Source organism: Strongylocentrotus purpuratus, unplaced genomic scaffold, assembly GCF_000002235.5.
Source record: "Strongylocentrotus purpuratus isolate Spur 01 unplaced genomic scaffold, Spur_5.0 spur5_scaffold_6, whole genome shotgun sequence".
Taxonomy (NCBI): domain Eukaryota; kingdom Metazoa; phylum Echinodermata; class Echinoidea; order Camarodonta; family Strongylocentrotidae; genus Strongylocentrotus; species Strongylocentrotus purpuratus.
The window spans coordinates 25,804,054-25,821,656 of NW_022145612.1; the positions used below are offsets into that span (position 1 = coordinate 25,804,054).

At 36.0% G+C, this 17,603-nt stretch overlaps 1 protein-coding gene across 5 annotated transcripts in view; it reads left to right on the forward strand.

The window, feature by feature from the left end:
* LOC579742 (neuronal cell adhesion molecule) overlaps positions 1 to 17,603 on the forward strand; it is a 164,958-nt gene that overhangs the window by 73,640 nt on the left and 73,715 nt on the right. For all 5 annotated transcript variants that reach the window (XM_030972696.1, XM_030972701.1, XM_030972700.1 and 2 more), the window contains one exon: positions 8,796 to 8,885. The gene's annotated coding sequence lies outside the window, so the exon portion shown is untranslated. The remainder of the gene's footprint in view (positions 1 to 8,795; positions 8,886 to 17,603) is intronic.

Sequence of the window (17,603 nt, forward strand, 5' to 3'; positions counted from 1 at the left end):
AATAGGCTAGGAAACCTAAACATAAAACATGATATCTTTCTAAACTAGGATTGTAAGCCATGTGTCCAGGGAAATCAGAAGTTGTTTACATCCCACCCCTTCAAAGTGTGCTAAATGTCACATATTTGGTCACAAATTGCTACAAATCAAAAGTGTTGTAAGCCAACACCATCCCAACAGCAAACAAAAAAAATGCAGCTTTGTCCCCAACAGCCTGTATTGAATTCATCAGGTAATATTATCCATGGTTCGAATATGAAAGGTCGTAGAGGTTGGTAAAACAGAAATTCATCATAGAGTGGGAATTTTCCATACCATTGTACACCATATTTCATGGAGCATGTTGTGCAATTCGAAAGATGAAAGTGTTGTCCAAATTGAAACCTCCCAAATATTTCTAAGCAAGCGCAGACTCAGTAATCTTGTTTAAACATGAGATTTAAATATTAGGTTAGGATAGTAAGACATACATGTATATATAAGCTATGCACAACAATATTGCGAGGAAATTGGATTCTGTAGGATCTAGAAAAGAAATTAGCTCTTCAAATATATTTCAGTTGGTGTATAATATTTCTGGAATCTTCTGTGTGGCCAGGGTTTACATCGTCCACATGTTGCAAACCCACAAGTTCAAATCCCTCGACTCTTCAGTTAGTAAGTACCAGATATTAAAACATTCCCTTCTTTGGACCGACCTTTCACTTTTTATTGGGAGGTATCTATCTCCATATTTCTGCAATAAACCTTGACAGCTGGTCATTGATACTCTCCAGTTGGGAGAGAGTGAAACTATGGTGGAATAAGGAACTGGGAATTAGCCTTGCACCTGATCTTGTGGTGAAAGATAACCTTGGTCAGGAAAATCTGGACACTATATTTCAAACAGCTCTGGATCAGTTTTGTCAATGACCTTACCAATGCTTCGTTATTTTTTATAGCAGAAAAGGTTCAAAGAGAGAGAGAGAGAGAGAGAGATACAAACATAATTTTGTTGCCAAATAATTCATAATGAAGGTTGTCAAGAAGGCTTTTTTCTATGGTTTTGTTACAAACATTCACTTTCAAATCAAAACATGAACATTTTTTGTACATGTTTGTACTGACTTGATGATGATCATGTATAGTATAACATTAGCTTACTTGTCAATGTTTTCTTCTTGTTAGTTTAGCACCTCTAGAGGCCTGAAGCTTTTACTATATCATGCACCTGTCAGTAGCTTTGTTAGTTTAAACTATGAATGTCTTGTAACCAATCGTAAGGATAAGAACTTTGTTTTAAGGAGATCCCTTCTTTGTACAAAGTATGAATATCTTGTAACCAGTCATAAGAATAAGAACTTTGTTATAAGGAGATCCCTTCTTTACATACAAATTATGAATGTCTCGTAACCAATTATAAGTACAAAAACTTTGTTTTAAGGAGATCCCTGCCCAACATTTTGAAGAGTAAAAGTATAAGAATCAGAAAAGGTCAAGACTGGGCAATATTATTCAACCCATCGGTCCTTGCCCAAGCCATAGATGATTTAGAGAAAGAAGTTCATGCCCTCTTCGTGGATGATTTAGAGAAAGAGAAAGCACGCAAGCCATGGATGGTTTTGGGAAAGAGAAGCTTTTGTTACCTTTAGGGAGGAAACATTAGAAGTTCACTCAACTCACCAAATACACAAGCTGCTTCTACTTCAACAAAGTTTAGGGGATACTCTTTGATCGAGAAAGGGAAAAAAAGTCTGAGATTCAGGTGGAATTGATGCTAGCAGTATACAAATGCCATGCACTTGTAGGTAGATATGCGATCTAGATATTAACCCGTTCCTTCCGGGAACCTGGTATACCAGGCTCCCGTGGAGCCCACTCACAGACGGGAACCTGGTATACCAGGTTCCCATAATAGGCAGGTAGACGACGTCTTTACAAGCCTAAAATTGCCTTTCCCTGCCATTAATTCACTAAACTAGTGGATTTGAGGGATTATCCAAAGTATATGCTATCATTATCCATTACTCCTGTTTTGTTTACTTTAATACTATTCATTATATTTGTACTTTTTCATAAGCATGTCAAGTTTTCTCTTACATGAAATTCGTACAGCAGCGTATTGGAGCTCCGCGATGTCTGTCCCACAGATATTGACTTTCGCTGAGACCTTCCATGCACAGAATACCAATACTGCTGGTATTTCAATTGGGAGCAGCGCAAAGCCAAAGCCTATAACGGCACGCGGCACGCGCGGAACAATGCACTTCACTGCACATGAAAGGAAAATCCAAAGGTCAGCTCTCTATTGTCAACAACAACAAGCAGTATTATAAGTCTAAAGCAAGATCGCGAGGTTGTACTCGATTTAATTCACGAAAACGAGTTTTGATCAGGTGTATGCTGGATTTATCATTATGACATTTTGTATCACCTACCCCCCCCCCCTCAAAGCTCAGATTTATTATTTAGTTTGTCTCTCTTTTTGTTTGTTTATATTTCCTGGCTAAAGTATGATGTCTGACGTATAGTAACGTCAATATAGCATAATAAACATTTGTGTATAGCAGTTTGATGCAACATAGATTTACATTCAAAAGTTTTACTTTTATAAGTATTGGACAGTAATATTCTTCTCATTTCGACTTTATCAGCCGCTCACTCTCTATAGCGTTCCCTATACTAAGGCATATGTGAGAGGGGGGGGGGGAGGTATATTTGAGAGGAGATATAAATTATTTGAGAAAGAGGGGGAGATAGAAAGTTATCTCCGACCCCCCCCCCCCCCCCCAGCTCTGATTGTTTTTCTTTTGTGTACGTTTCTTTTTTTGTTTGATTATTTCTTTTCGCTAAAGTATAATGTCTGACGTATAACATCAGGGATATGTTATAATAATTAATCTCAAGGAAAGGATGATGCCGGCATGCAAGTAAATGGCGGAATAGTAGACAACATCATGAAAGATGAAGATGGAAAACGACGTAGAAAGAGAGATAGAGAGAGAGAGTGAGAGAGACAGCGAGAGGGAGAGAGAGAGAGAGAGAGAGAGAGGAGGGTGGGCGGGGGCAGGATAGATAGAAAGTTTGACGTAGTCTGTTCTGTATTTATTATTATGATATTTTTCTCACCGACTACCCCCCCCCCCCCCCACAAACCTCAGATTTTTTCTTTAGTTTTTCTCTTTTTTGTTTGTTTATATCTTTTGGCTAGAGCACAATGTCCGACGGATAATAGTACCGTCAATATAGCATAATAACAATTTGTTTATATCAGTTTGATGCAACAGAGATTTACATTCAAAGTTTTTATTTTGTATAAATATTGTACAGTAATATTCTTCTCATTTTGACATTATCAGCCGCTCGTTTTCTTTTTCGCTCCCTATAATAAATATAAGGTATAATAATGTACATCAACAGGGATAATTTTATGTTATAATAATTAATCTCAAAGAAGGAATGGTGCCGGCATACAAGCAAATGGCGAAACAACATTGGCAGATAGACAGAGAGACAGACGGAGAGAGAGGGGAGAAAGTGGAGAGTTTGAGAGAGAGAGAGAGAGAGAGAGAGATAGAGAGAGGAAAGAGAGAGGGAGAGAGACAGATAAAGAGAGTGGAAAAGAGACAAAAAAGAGATAGAAACAATCATTTCTCATCATCATCTTTTTGTCTGTTACATTTTAGCATATCATATATTCTTGTTCATTCCTTTATCTTGTATGATTGATATTATCTTTGAATGATTGCAAAAAAAACAAGACCCCACTCCCCCAAAAAACACACACAAAAAAAAACCAGGGTTATACATGTAGGATCATCAATGCTATAAGCAAGGTCATTGTCATTCAATTATACCCTTACCTTACTTCCGCTCTTCCATTGTTGGGGTTTATAACCACGACAACAACCTTTACATCCGTCAACGTTCTTTGTTCCTCTTACGTAACTAAGTTGTGGGATCATGGGCCAAAGACAAAGATATAGCTCTTTTCACATATTCTATATAGGTCCCAAATACTTGCAGACATTTATGTGTCATTTGTATTTGTACGTACTTTGTCAATTCATACTTACAAACTATAATTGTCAAAATTTGCCAATATATTCATACATATTGATATTATATAGCACCTTTACATAAAACATGATCAAAGCGCTTTACATTAGTAAATAAAACAGAATAATTATTTTGCTCTCTAGGCAATACTTCCGAACTATTTCGTTTCCCCTATATCATCTTCCGCTCTAGAATCCTATCTTGTTTATATTTATTTATTGTGTATGTGTCCTTGTCTCCCTCTCCATTATTCTTCTGTTTTTGAAAGAGAAAGTTTCATTCTTTCTCTTCTTTCTCTTATAATGTTATCCACCTACTTCTAGATGACCCTTTTGTGGTAAAGTATAATGTCCGATGTATATTATTTCCGTCGATATAATGAACGTTTCATTTTATTTTGATGCAACAGAGATTTACATTCAAAATCAAAACTTTTACTTTCTATAATTTGTGTACAGTGATATTCATTTTGACATTATCAGCTGCTCGTTCTCTATTTTTTTCCCTAGTATTTAAGATGTATGTTTTCATCATCATGGATATGTTATCATAATTTATCTCAAAGAAGGAATGATGCCGGCATACAAGCAAATGGCGGAACAACATTGACAGATAGAGAGAGAGAGAGATAGAAAGTTGGACGTAGTCTGTACTGTATTTATTATTATACTAGTTGTCTATCTGATCAACCCCCCCCCCCCCCCCCCCCGTTCAGAATGTTTCTTTAGTTCTTTAAAACAAAATTAATTTTTTTTTTTTTAAATCGCTTAAGTATAATGTCCGACCAAGGAGTTATTTCCTTCGTCCGACGTATATTAGTTCTGTCAAAAAAGATTGTGTCATATTATTTTTTGCATAAGACATGTTTTTATATCCAAACTCTTACTTTTAACAATTCTTATTTATATGTCGAAACGTGCTTTCGGAAATCGCGGAACAGAAAACAATATGAGAGAGATGAAGTATAATGAACGGTTTTTATAGAGTGAGAGAGAGAGAGAGAGAGAGAAAGTTGGGCGCATCGTTATATAGTCTGTACTGTATTTATTAGTATGCTATTTTGGCTCTCCTTTCACCTTACCCCCCCCCCCCCCCGTTCTGGATTCTTCTTGAGTTTCATTTGATCATGTTTACATATTTTCGCTACATTATATTGTCCGACGTAAATTATAACAGTCAATTTTGGCTGATAAACTATTTCAATTAAATTTGATGCAACAGAAACTTACATTGAAATAGTTTACTTTTTATACACTGTGTATTTTCTCATAAAATCGAGTATCAAAATAAAAAAGAGTATAGGAAGAAGAAGAAAAAGAAGAAGAAGAAGGAGGAGGAATAAGAGTGACAAGGAAAAAAAAAAGATACGGAGGAGAAAAAAGAAGAACAAAATAAGTAGGTAGAAGAGGAAAAAAAGATAACGAAGAAAAACAACCTACAGTACGGAAGAGCTAAAAGAACTTAGAGCACGGCAGATTGCCAAATGATCTGCGCATGCGCTAAGTTCCTGCTCGTCGAAGCGACTGGCCAGACTTTAGGTCGCTTCAACGCACACGCATTGTTCCGCGCGCTGAACAGTCGCACGGTATTGTACGGCAGCGAAGGAGTCGAGTTTTCGATTTGTAATCTCGTTTGTGGGGTGGCTTTCAGGCTGAATAATTTCGGAAGGAACGGGTTAAAGAGAAACAGATGGAAGAAAAGATGTGTTGCTTGAGTCAGCGGAATATTTGCAATATATCATCAGCTTTGTGTTTATTGTTATTTCATGTCATGTGCTACATGTATGCAAACTTGATGATGTGGTTTTGCCTATGGCAGCAGGTCTGCTGAAATACATGTATATAATTCAGGGGTCGAAGATTGATGTGATTTCAGCTGGGAGGAAACAACGCTTTTTTAATAAAAAATTCACATATTCCTTTGTTCGAATAGAGCATGCTGTAAAGATATAAATCATGTGATTCGTAAACAACGTGCTGTGGTGATAACAATGATTGTAAGAGCCGTTTCAAGTCTCATTCTCTCCCAGAGACCAGATGAGCTAAAAGAAACATTGCAATGTTTTCATAAACCGCCGGCATTACCATAGTAATCAAGCTGCCGTTCGATATTATACTGGAATATGATATATGGAAAAGAGTTATTGCTATTGTACTGCTTGCTGGTGTTCTCTCAAGGTCTGTTGGGGCAATGTATGTATAGTAGCAGCTGCCAGGCGTGCGTGTCCATGATAGAATTCAATAACATGAATGTAATATTATTTGATAGAGATACATATTTGGTGTACATCTACATGTATGTCTGTTGTCTGTTGGTTCTAGACACTACTAGCTTGCTTTCAAATTTGTTCTGCTACTATTCTATATACCATATTGATAAATATATGATTGTTGTAACTGTTGATGCATAATTCTTTGTCTTCAATCACATTATGATACATACCAGTATATACCCTTTCTTTTTAAATTTAGATTGCATGTGACGCATTGTAACATAAACCTACATATTAAACATCCGCGTAGTTGTTGTGTTTATGAAAAGTAAAAATGAATGTGTGACTGCACTTTTGTAAAAGGTAGTCATACTTTCTGCTTTATTTGATTGATATTCTGTTCTAGTACAACCAAAAAACTCTATCACATCCAAGCATTTTGTGACATGATTGTATGCTCATTTAGATGGAATCAATCGCATTGTAATGGTCTTGTCCTTTTAAATATATTGTCATTTTTAAATTGAAAAGGAAGCGTTTGATCGAATCCAATTTTAAGAATCGATTCTGCCAAAATCTTGTTTAAACAATTGTTTTTGTTCCTAGATTCTTTGTTTTCTTTAAAGTGAAATGTCTGTTAAAATGTTGTTTTCTTGCGTAGACCACTTTTGCAATTTAATGCCTTTATCTTGGTAAGTGCCATGTTACAAACTATTTCATTCAGCTGTTATGAATAATTTTATTTCAATAGTCAGAATGCAAAATGCATAAAAATATTGTTATGTAGGAAAAACATTATTACTTGAATAATATTAGTCTTTCAGTTTCATCATTTCAATGTAGGTCTAGTACACCCACTAGAGATATGAATCTCTTAACAGAAGAGGACTATGATATATACACTTCATTTATATTCATGATGCATAATATGAGATGACATAAGCATTACATGAAATACTACCCCTTGCACATGACATACCACCCAATGTTGATTACCTGTAAGCATCTGAAGTGGCCGTAGTGATATTGAAAGTCTTGAATAATGCACACCGGATCTCGTTTAAGTATGATTAAAAAAAGGTGCTAATGAGAAGAGCACCTCTTTCCCTCCCCTCCCTCCCTGTCTTACTTCATTCAATACCTTGGTGAGATGGAGAGAGAGAGAGAGAGAGCAAGGTAATGAAAGGAAATATGGGCTTGGACTCATTAACACTACCTAGTTTACACCTCTGAGGAGCCAGGGGAAGGTGGGCTTTGAGATAAAGAGGCGGGTTGAAATTAACTCGTCGAGTGCCAGCCCAAACGTCCTGGGCAGCTTGAATCTGCGGGACATGGGCAACTGCTCCTAGAAGACATTGGTATGTAGGCACATGTTGGCATATAAAGGATGTGATTCAAATATTGGTGTTGGTAAAATTGATAGGAGATTGTTTAAGTGAGGGGTATTTACAAAGCTGCTATTCTCATCTATCTATTTTCTCCTTTTTCTTGCTCCAAAATATTTTCATGTTCTCCCTCATGTTTTCTTTACTTTCCCCTGTTTCACTTCTCAAAGCTTTTCACATGGTGTCCTTCAGCATATTATCATGAGGGCAATGTATTGTAAGTTTGTGATGTAATGTTTACATGGTCTAGATCAATTTCATTGCATGCTTATTATGTACCTTTTTTTAATCAGTTCCCTATTTTTTCAGAAGATATTGTTGGTGATAATTTCCCCGCAATTTATTTTTGTAACCTAGTCCTAACTATTAAATGAAGCAGTTGCCAACTTCCTTGTATACTTTAGCTAAATTAAACAGTATACAAAATTTAACGTCCAAGTCACAGGAACAAACTTTGCTGGTCTGACCGTGGGAACAAAACTGTCACCAAAAAAAGCTTTCACTTTTGGCTTTTGATCAGGTCAGATCACATCCAGGTTTCTGAACTATGTTTCCCCCGGCCGACCTCACTTGTTTACTTTAACATGATACAAGCAGCGTTTTTTTATAAAGGCTTTACCCTGTTTTGAGGATCGTGCGAACATACACCTCCAGAGTCCAATAATATCTGTTCTACAGGACTAATGCCAAAAATATTATGGGGCATTAGATTGTTATTCTGATGTAACATAATCCCATACTTTCCCATTGTGAGAGATTTTGATTTGTTAATGAGTTGATACTAGCCTAGTTGATACCACATATTAATTGTTGTTTAACCATTAGTTGAGTGGTTGTTCCCACATGATATGTGATGTCATAATGGGAACAGGAACATCTTTGCGTTCATTCACAGTTCAGCAGAATCAATGAGATTCTAAAACAACAATACACATTGTCCTAACTGCATGCATTGAGAATAAAAATACAAACTTACTTGGAAACACCAATATTCATCAATGAATATAACGAGGGCTTCCTCCCTTTGTCCTTACCATGGCACCATTATCAACTTATCACCAATACCATTATCAACGTATCACCAATACCATTATCAACTTATCACCAATTACTAACGGTACTCTTTTCCGCTCCATTCTACCAATTTCTCTTGTCTACAGATCTTGATATTATAGTGTTGAGTGGACTCACAGCCTGTGGCATATCTTCTATGACTGTTACCTGCTAGGAGGGATCAATGTTTTGACAAGGTAAGATTTGATTTGATTTGATTTATTTTTTTTCTGTTTGATTTTCTTTTTCTTTTGCAGTTTTACAAATATAGAACAAACAAATTATTGCAAATTTTATCTATGGCAAAAGAGTATATGTGGACTACAGAAAGGTTGGCTGTATTAAACTAGATGTCCTGTAACTAGATGTCCGATCAATTCTTGTTCCCATTCTATTTCTCTCATTTTTATTTCTGAACATGATCATTTTAAAAGAAGGATGAGTATCAAGCTAGATAATGTGGTTGTATGGCGCCATGAATAGAGAATTGCGGCAAGACTTTGTAAGCAATTCACGATGAAGACATTTCTTCTACAAAGCTGTAGATTTTCTGATGGCAATGTTGGATCATATTACTTTGAAGGGATTAGTGATATTCTGGATGTGTTTCAGGGTTTTATTGCTTGCCTGGATAACATTGTTGACTGTAGTATTTCAGCTTCACTTTTGGCTGTGGCTTGGTTCTTTATGCTCCTAAAGAGGATAATTATTATTTTTTTTAAACATAGAAATTGGATTTCTTTGAATAACTATTCTCTGAATCTACTTTTTATCAACTGACTTCGTGATGGGTGTATAACTTTCAGGGTTAGCCTTCTTGAACCATGACATTGGACTTTCCTGTGCATTAAAGTAGGAATTAAGGTTGCTGACATTTAACAACTTTCTATTTGGAAACCTTAAAAAGCCTGTAGTTCCTATCTGGTGAAAAAAGATGACATCAATGACGGAAATACTCTAAGGTGTGAGAGGAAGTAATAGCATGTAGCAAAGAGCAGTTGAACCCTCTATCAATGTCATCTAGGATAGTTTAAAGGAAACACTCAATACCAAGTTACACGGGTGTTTGGCAGTCTTCACTGGAAACTTGCGATGTAATATCTGCAAATTATGTTTAAATCTCTTTATTTCACACATAGTTTGTATTAAAGGGACGGGGTAACATTGGTCAGATGAGAGAAAATGGTGCTCAGGTAGTGACTTCAATGCTAGATGTACATTTAAATATAATCTGAAATTTCGAGTGAAAACATACAATTGTTAATGATAAAATATTAAAAAACTGATCTGATCAATACCTGAATTCTCCCAACTATATCATTATAATTTGATTAAATTATAGGGGAATGTAAATCGTCACAAGCAATGAACTGGCTCTATATACCATTCCAAACAATAAAGTGTTGAACGATTTTTAAATAAAGATAAATGTACTAAATTCAATGTGCAATACTGAATCACAGTATCATCTCTGTAAATACAATCATGAGGCTGAATAGGTAGATTATCGATGCATAAAGCGAACGATCTATCATAGTTTGGGCTATTGACTGGACAATAGAAACAATTATTAACGAGCTTGATTACGTACAATAGCCCTCTCTACAATCCCCTTGCACCATGTCAATGGGCACTGACAGGACACCATACCCTCAGGGCGAAGGAGATAGCGTCTGCCTGTTACTAATATATACGGTCATTTATTTTGCTGTCACTTTGGTAATAGTATTTGGGGTGACTCAAAAGTACCAAATTGGGTGTGGTATGGTTGGTAGTTAATGGAGAATTGGAGATAGTTATTTTTTATCTTATGCGCCTCTACCTATTTTGATATAGACCATGAAAACTCCAATAATGATGAGTGCTGAAAACCCCCTCATGATTATAACAGTGAAATGTGAAAAATAACAGATAAACTCATTGTCAAGTTAATGGGGTTTATATAATCAAATTAGATCTATCAGTTTTAAAATATGTATACCATTCTTCAAATTGTCATTGACATTTGCAATTGACAGAGCTACACTGATGGATGCCTAAACTATATTGTCTGATTCATCTACCAGGTAGCCAAATTCACTTAAACATGATTCAGTATTCATACTATAAATGCCATCCCCATGGTTATAAGATGAAACAGAAATGCAAAATGTTTATTTATGTCCCCCACAAAGCACACATCACACATTTTAACTCCTGGGGAGAGAGGAGAAAGAGTGTGAAAACCAAAACAGCAATCATGATGATATCGTTCCAAGTAAAGTGAGACTGTATATATGATTTAATTTAAAAGGTCTCTTCACCACTGGGCTCTATGCAACTATAAGCCCCCCCCCCCCCCCTCGAAAAATATAACAAGTGTTCTATATGTCTACTGTGTGCATGTGGGGTACTCTTGAAAATATATGCAGTCCGCATGCATTTTTTATTGAGTGTGTGTGTGTGTGTGTGCTTAGACATGGGAGCTGTGTGTTTGTGTGTGGGTGTACGGAGATTGTGCAGGTGCAGTGCGATGTGCCTGCGTGTATGCATGCATGGGCGGTGGTGATGCGGTATTACATCCCTGTCTCTCCTTTTACCACCATTGGAGGATTCATGTAGTGTCATCCTAGTCTCCATCTCGATCAACCCTCTCTCTCACTCTCACTCTCTCTCTCTCCTGTGGAAATATGGTTCTAACGTACTGCTGGAAGAGGAAACCTCACGTTATCTTTGTGATTCTAACTGGAATTGTATATTATTGATCTCTATTCTGTGAATCTCACTGCTATCACTACATATATCTGTATCTCCGCCATTGGGCGGCAGCTACTGCTCTTGGATTGTGACAATATCTGGAGGGTTGAACGTTTTGGTCCTCGTCACCGAAGAAGGTAGTGTATATTGGTTTTTCATTTTCAAGCCTGCTTGCGATACATTATACACACTGCCACGTTCACAGCAGTGGCCGCCGTTCCTTGATAATGCTACTGGGTGTTTTTACTCATGAACGTACCTCTGCATGAACATATGAGTCATCCCCGAATTTGTCTGTATGTGTGTTTGGATGTGTTGTATCTGCATGAATAGGGAATCTATATGTTAGTCAGTCTGTCCGTGTGAAAGCCTTCTATTATAGACACCTGAAGATCCAAGCATCCTTGTACTTCATCATCTGGTGCTATACGTTGAGTGTAGTGATGATGCTCAAACCACACCTAGATGCTAATAGGATGGATGCGGGGGCAATCTCCATAAGCTGTCTCCCTTGGGATAACAGCTATACTCTGTAGGTTGATGGATTAATATCCTGTACTTTCCACCTCTACTCTCTAAAGGAAATGAGAATCAAGATTTCTGCTTAAGAGCCATCTTACGAAGATGTGTACATGTTTATATAAAGTGCACTTAGCAAAGATGAGAATGGGGATGTGTATACATGCAAGTTTCCTGCTTGTATCACGGCACCCTATTAAAGCTATGCTGGTATTGAAAGGAGCAATTGTTCTGTTCACTATCAAAGCATCACTTACATGTATATGTGGGTAGAATGTAGAATAACGTCTTTGATAGCACAGCATGTATACTGAACTTAAAATCAGAACTGTCTGTTAATGTAGTGTACATGCATGCCTTAACACTACAAATCCAGTTAAGAGTGAAATCAAAACTCGCTTGAATAATGTTTTCCTTTCGCTTTTTCTCATTTTATTTTAATTTACATCCTATCACCAGTGTAAGTAATATAATTAATTAGCCATTACAAACGTGTTAATAGCCCTATTATATATTCATAATAGCATTGGTAAGATTGATGTGGTGTCTTGACTTAATTGAAAATTAATCAGCTCAGACAGTGTTATATATTACACCGGTGTGATAATTCCCTCACTGATTATTAATACATGATTAGTTTTTAGGAAGAAGTCCTATCACATTTTGCCAATGTTATGAGGGTGGATCCCCTTCAAAGTTTTTATTTAAGTTAGTTTCAAGATTTCAGAAATTGTTTTGTGTATTGTGAGGTTAGTCCTGCAGTAAGATTATAAATTAATTGAACTCGCTCACAAAAGAATTAATCACCATTCTATATATATATAATATGGTAACCGCTCACACACAAAAATGTAGCCTCCTATTTATAGATATTATAGAATGAACAGAATTTTGACTCTCTCACCCACTTGAATAAGTATTTAATATACTTCTATTATGTTTGATTTTGAAGTTAAAACCATATTGAATTAGCTGACTTTAGTATGATCCCTGGACAAGGCAGTCTGTATATTTATTTAAGGTATAGATCAATAAACTTATGTATACCCGCTTGGTCAATAGTGTCAGCTTTCAAACTGTTTGGTCTTACAATATTGGTATGACTTTGAATGAAGAGAAACCAAAGAAGGAAATGTTTGCAAATCAACTTCTAAGGTATTTATTTAAATCATTATTCATAGAGTGTAGATTGTGCATGTTGAATTGAATGCTTTTGTTTACATAGGAGTAAAGAATCCTGGAATGAAATGGTATAATCACTGGGATTTGCGTGTTTAAAAGTTTTCCATTTCGTCATAGTCCATTACAAACCAAAAGTATTTGAAAAAACTTATTAAAGATTGCAGTCAAATTTCAAGGAAATTAACTCTTGTACTGACATATGAAAAAATAAGCTGGTTCTGCTCCTTTTTCAATTTATGTTTTTGGTTGGGGTAGTTTACCATTTTGATGGTTTTTCATGCTTCTGTAAATGATTGAATTACGAAGGTAGGCCTATTCTTTTGTTCCTGTGGTGAAATGATTTTATTATGATATTTGATTTTAAGCTATGCTCAAGTTAATGATGCATTCCATGTCTCATATTTGTTTCTTGTTAAAATGGGTGCTACTACATTTGATATTTATGAAGAGGTTTGGGATTGGGATGGGTTTGTTTAGTCTTCCGTGAAATTGTTAGTTTAATAATTGGAGGTTACTTGGCCGTTAGTAAGATGGTTGTTGACATTCTGTGAGGCCATTCATATTTAGGCCTATGTGAAAAAGTCATCAATCATAACATTGTTTGTTATTTTGACATTTGAAGAAGTTTTCATCTTAGACTAGTGCTATTGCAGGGTATAGGCATCTGAAAGAAGAATGCATTAATTGAACTTATCAAAGCTATAATTTGATTTACTTTCTTGATAATATGTAAGTTTAGATTGTGTAGAGTAGGGAGTTGGTGTGGTGTAGTTAGTCATTATGATGGAAATAATGAAATGATTGTGTTGATAAAGTTGAGAATGATGATTATAACGATGATGATGGTGATGATGATGATGATGATGATGGTGATGATGATGATGATGATGCTGATGATGCTGATGATGATGATGATGATGATGATGATTAAGATGATGATGATGACGACGACGACGATGATGACAACAACGATAATGACGATGACAACGATAATGACGATGACGACAACGATAATGACGATGATGATGAGAACAATGATGATAATGTTGAGATTGATATTCAAAGATCTTGTAATACTTATGCAAGGATCAATAATGACAGACCGGATTGACAGGACCCAATGACAAACCAACAGATAACATCATATACCAAGTTAGTTATGACAAGGATTATCATGACGATGTATTGATTAGATCATCATGCCTCCTCTCCTCTCCTACTCACCGGTTTAGAAGAAGAAGATGTTAACTTGTTATTTGACCACACCCTCGCATTACAGCTCACTCTTCTCCTTGACTTCAACATCATCATCCACATCATCATCCCAAGAATGGGCCTCTTCTTAATCATCATCACTAACTCTCTTAACATCATGACTGCTCATCCAATTTCATGTTCATACTTGTAAACTAAGTATTAATGAATACCATGCTCATATATCCAATTAGTCATTCCATATTAGATTTCTCATTCCATATTAGATTTATCACTCCAGAACCATGAGTATAAGTCCATCCAAGAATATTATTGTCTCTTTTTTTGTTTGTAATGCTTTGACAGGTTATAAATACGATTTTCTCTACTGATGAGAAATACTTTCCTTGTTATTATCAGATATGGGGATTATATATAATATTCAAAGCTTTCATATGGTTCGGTAGAAGATCAAAGTGTAAACATGTGCTTAACGTTAAACTTTAAGAATTTAGGGTTTAAGTATGTGGGATGGTATTCATTACAGTAGTAAGCTTATATCCATGCCCGAGCTAAATGCCAAAAAGAAGTGGATTAAGTCATTTAAGCTCATACAGAAGGGCTGCATTAGTCATACCCTTGACATGAGCGTGAAGGTGAAATGTTAAGATGATCTATCTAATGGGATTAAGTGTTGAAGTGTGAACAGAGCATGGACGAATAATGTCAAGGTGATTATGTACAGAGAGAAGGGAGAAAGCCTACAGGGTGCGGTTGACTATCAATAATGCAACCCACTTCACATTCTGTATGCTTGGAGGAACATGTTAAGGGTATAACATTAGTCATTCGGACCTGCAGCGGTAAGAGGGGGAGGGGGAGGGGGAGGGGGCTGTCACTGGGTTAGAGAGGCTAACAAACATTCATGATGCGATAACATTTAACGGGGGAGAGAGAAAGAGCAAGAAAGCTGTACTGAGGTGCAAGTACATTGAGGTTGCAACTAAATTGTGAATAAAAACTTTTTCAAAGATTTAGTAGGTGGGGGTAGGCCATTGCTTACAAAAATTATGGCCTTTTACGTCCAAGCATGAATCGTGAATTTATATATCTGATTAAAATCATAAACAAATTTAATTTTCCTTCTTCAAAGTGATCAACTTCCATTAGGATCAATAGTGCTTTCACTTACAGCAGTTTGTACACATTGGCAAGGGATATTACCTATTGTTAATGGTCATTATTTGTACAAGGAAACATGAAATGATTACAATGGGAAATCAGCAAATGCAGTTTACAGAAAGTCAGTAAATAAGACTAGTTTGCTAACAGAATCACCTTGTACTCTATTACTGTCATGGCAATAGCTATGGTTTCTTCTATTCAATTTTTATTGATCGATTAACAATTGGATCCCATGAAGCCATTGGAAATGCCACGGCCAAACCTTCCCTGGAATTGAATTAATTCATTTTGGATCCGTGCTGCATATATCATTTTAATTAGAAAAGAGTGGCTGTAGGTTTTTATTTCTACGAAACTTGTGGCACCGATATAGGATGCACGTGTATCTAAATGCTAATGGAAAATGGTAATGAGTATATTAGTATATCAGAGGCTCGTTTATGGCACTGTGTGTGATGAAAATTTGGGGAAAGGGTAAAGGGAACCTGGGTTATAGACTCATATTTGCATGCAAAATCTGTTATTTAGTACAGTATTTGATTTCAGAATATTTCCATTGTAGAATACTATAATGTATTAATTTTGTATGGAGAATGGAGAAGAATGCATCTGTTTATTCACCCTTAATGCAAGGGGCCTCTTTTATCCCATCAAGTTTAGCTTGCAGCAAATAAGGCATCTTTCCTGTATTGATTGGATGTATGCAGCACACAGACGTATTGGTATTTCTGTGTGCGGATGAGGAGCGCCAGACGTAACATGCGCACAAACATTTCCAGGGAAAAGCATGTGAGAGCCGAGACGATGCTTATTAGATTCATATTGCATGGTTTTCCCCACTACATTAGATTAATGGCCGACGAGGGAATGTGGGGGAAGAGGGAGAGGGAATGTAAAGGAGAAAGAGATGGGCAGGAGAATGAAGGGATGAGGCAAGGGAGATGTAATGGATGTAGAGAGGAACAGTGGTTAGAGAGAAGAAAAGTGATTGATGAAGAACGGTGTGGCTGTGACAATGAGCTTGTATAGAAAGGAGCTACAGTACCCAAGGTATATATAGAAGAAAAGCACAATACAAAGGTGATGATATACCATTATTGTGTTAACAGAACAGGTGAAATCTAAGGAACGTGAATGTTCAAAAATAGAAATATGTAGCAAGTAATCAGAGTTAATAATTTAAAGTGATAAGGAATAGTTGATAACAAATGCTGATAAATCAAAAACATTTTTAATTATTCTTTAACAAAGAGAAATTCATCAATCTGAAGAGCATGATTTGATTAATGGAATACAATTTGATTACTCACACTAATGTGGAAGTCAATCAATTCAATCTAGAAATGAAGCACTTTGTTTAAGAGGGAGATTAGTCTGGTGAGATATTAGATTAACATACCGGTAATGAAGACAGGTGCACAAAATTCAATAGAGGGCTCATCTTATTTCATCTCATTTCATTTCATTTCTTTATCATGTCCATGGAGGATAAGTGTAAGATTCTATGAAATATCTCCCATACAACATATTAACTCTATATTTTGACCATCTAAAAAAAAAATCATAGATCACTCAATATGACATAATAATGATTGAAGTTCCGTTCTGGTACCACAATACACATTTTATTACCACACAACTATTTTTCATCTAGAAATGTCCCAATGTCTGGGATGATATTGCCCTTATGATGTCTTTCCTGGATGCACAAGTAATGAATATATTCATGGCGGATGGATCGGTAAGAGACATGGAGACATAAATTTTTACATTTTATTGCCTCCAGTCGAGCAGATGAAATCTGGAAGACATGAGAGAACCATTAGAGAGCAAGTTTGATCATGTAAAATACTTTGATTTATGGATGCAGCGGAAATGAGACAAAGGCAAAAATGGAAATAAAGCAAGGGAAAGAGATTTAGGAGAACAAATATGATTGATTCAAGACATAGAGAGATATGATAAGGGGCAGAATAAGACATTGCAAGGATTAAAGCTGCCATTATTTTTTGTGAAAGATTAGATAAACAAAGTTTTGTTAAAACACCAAATAGAAGTTTCATAGAAAAGTGACATAAATCTGTCATTGTGTAAAAAAA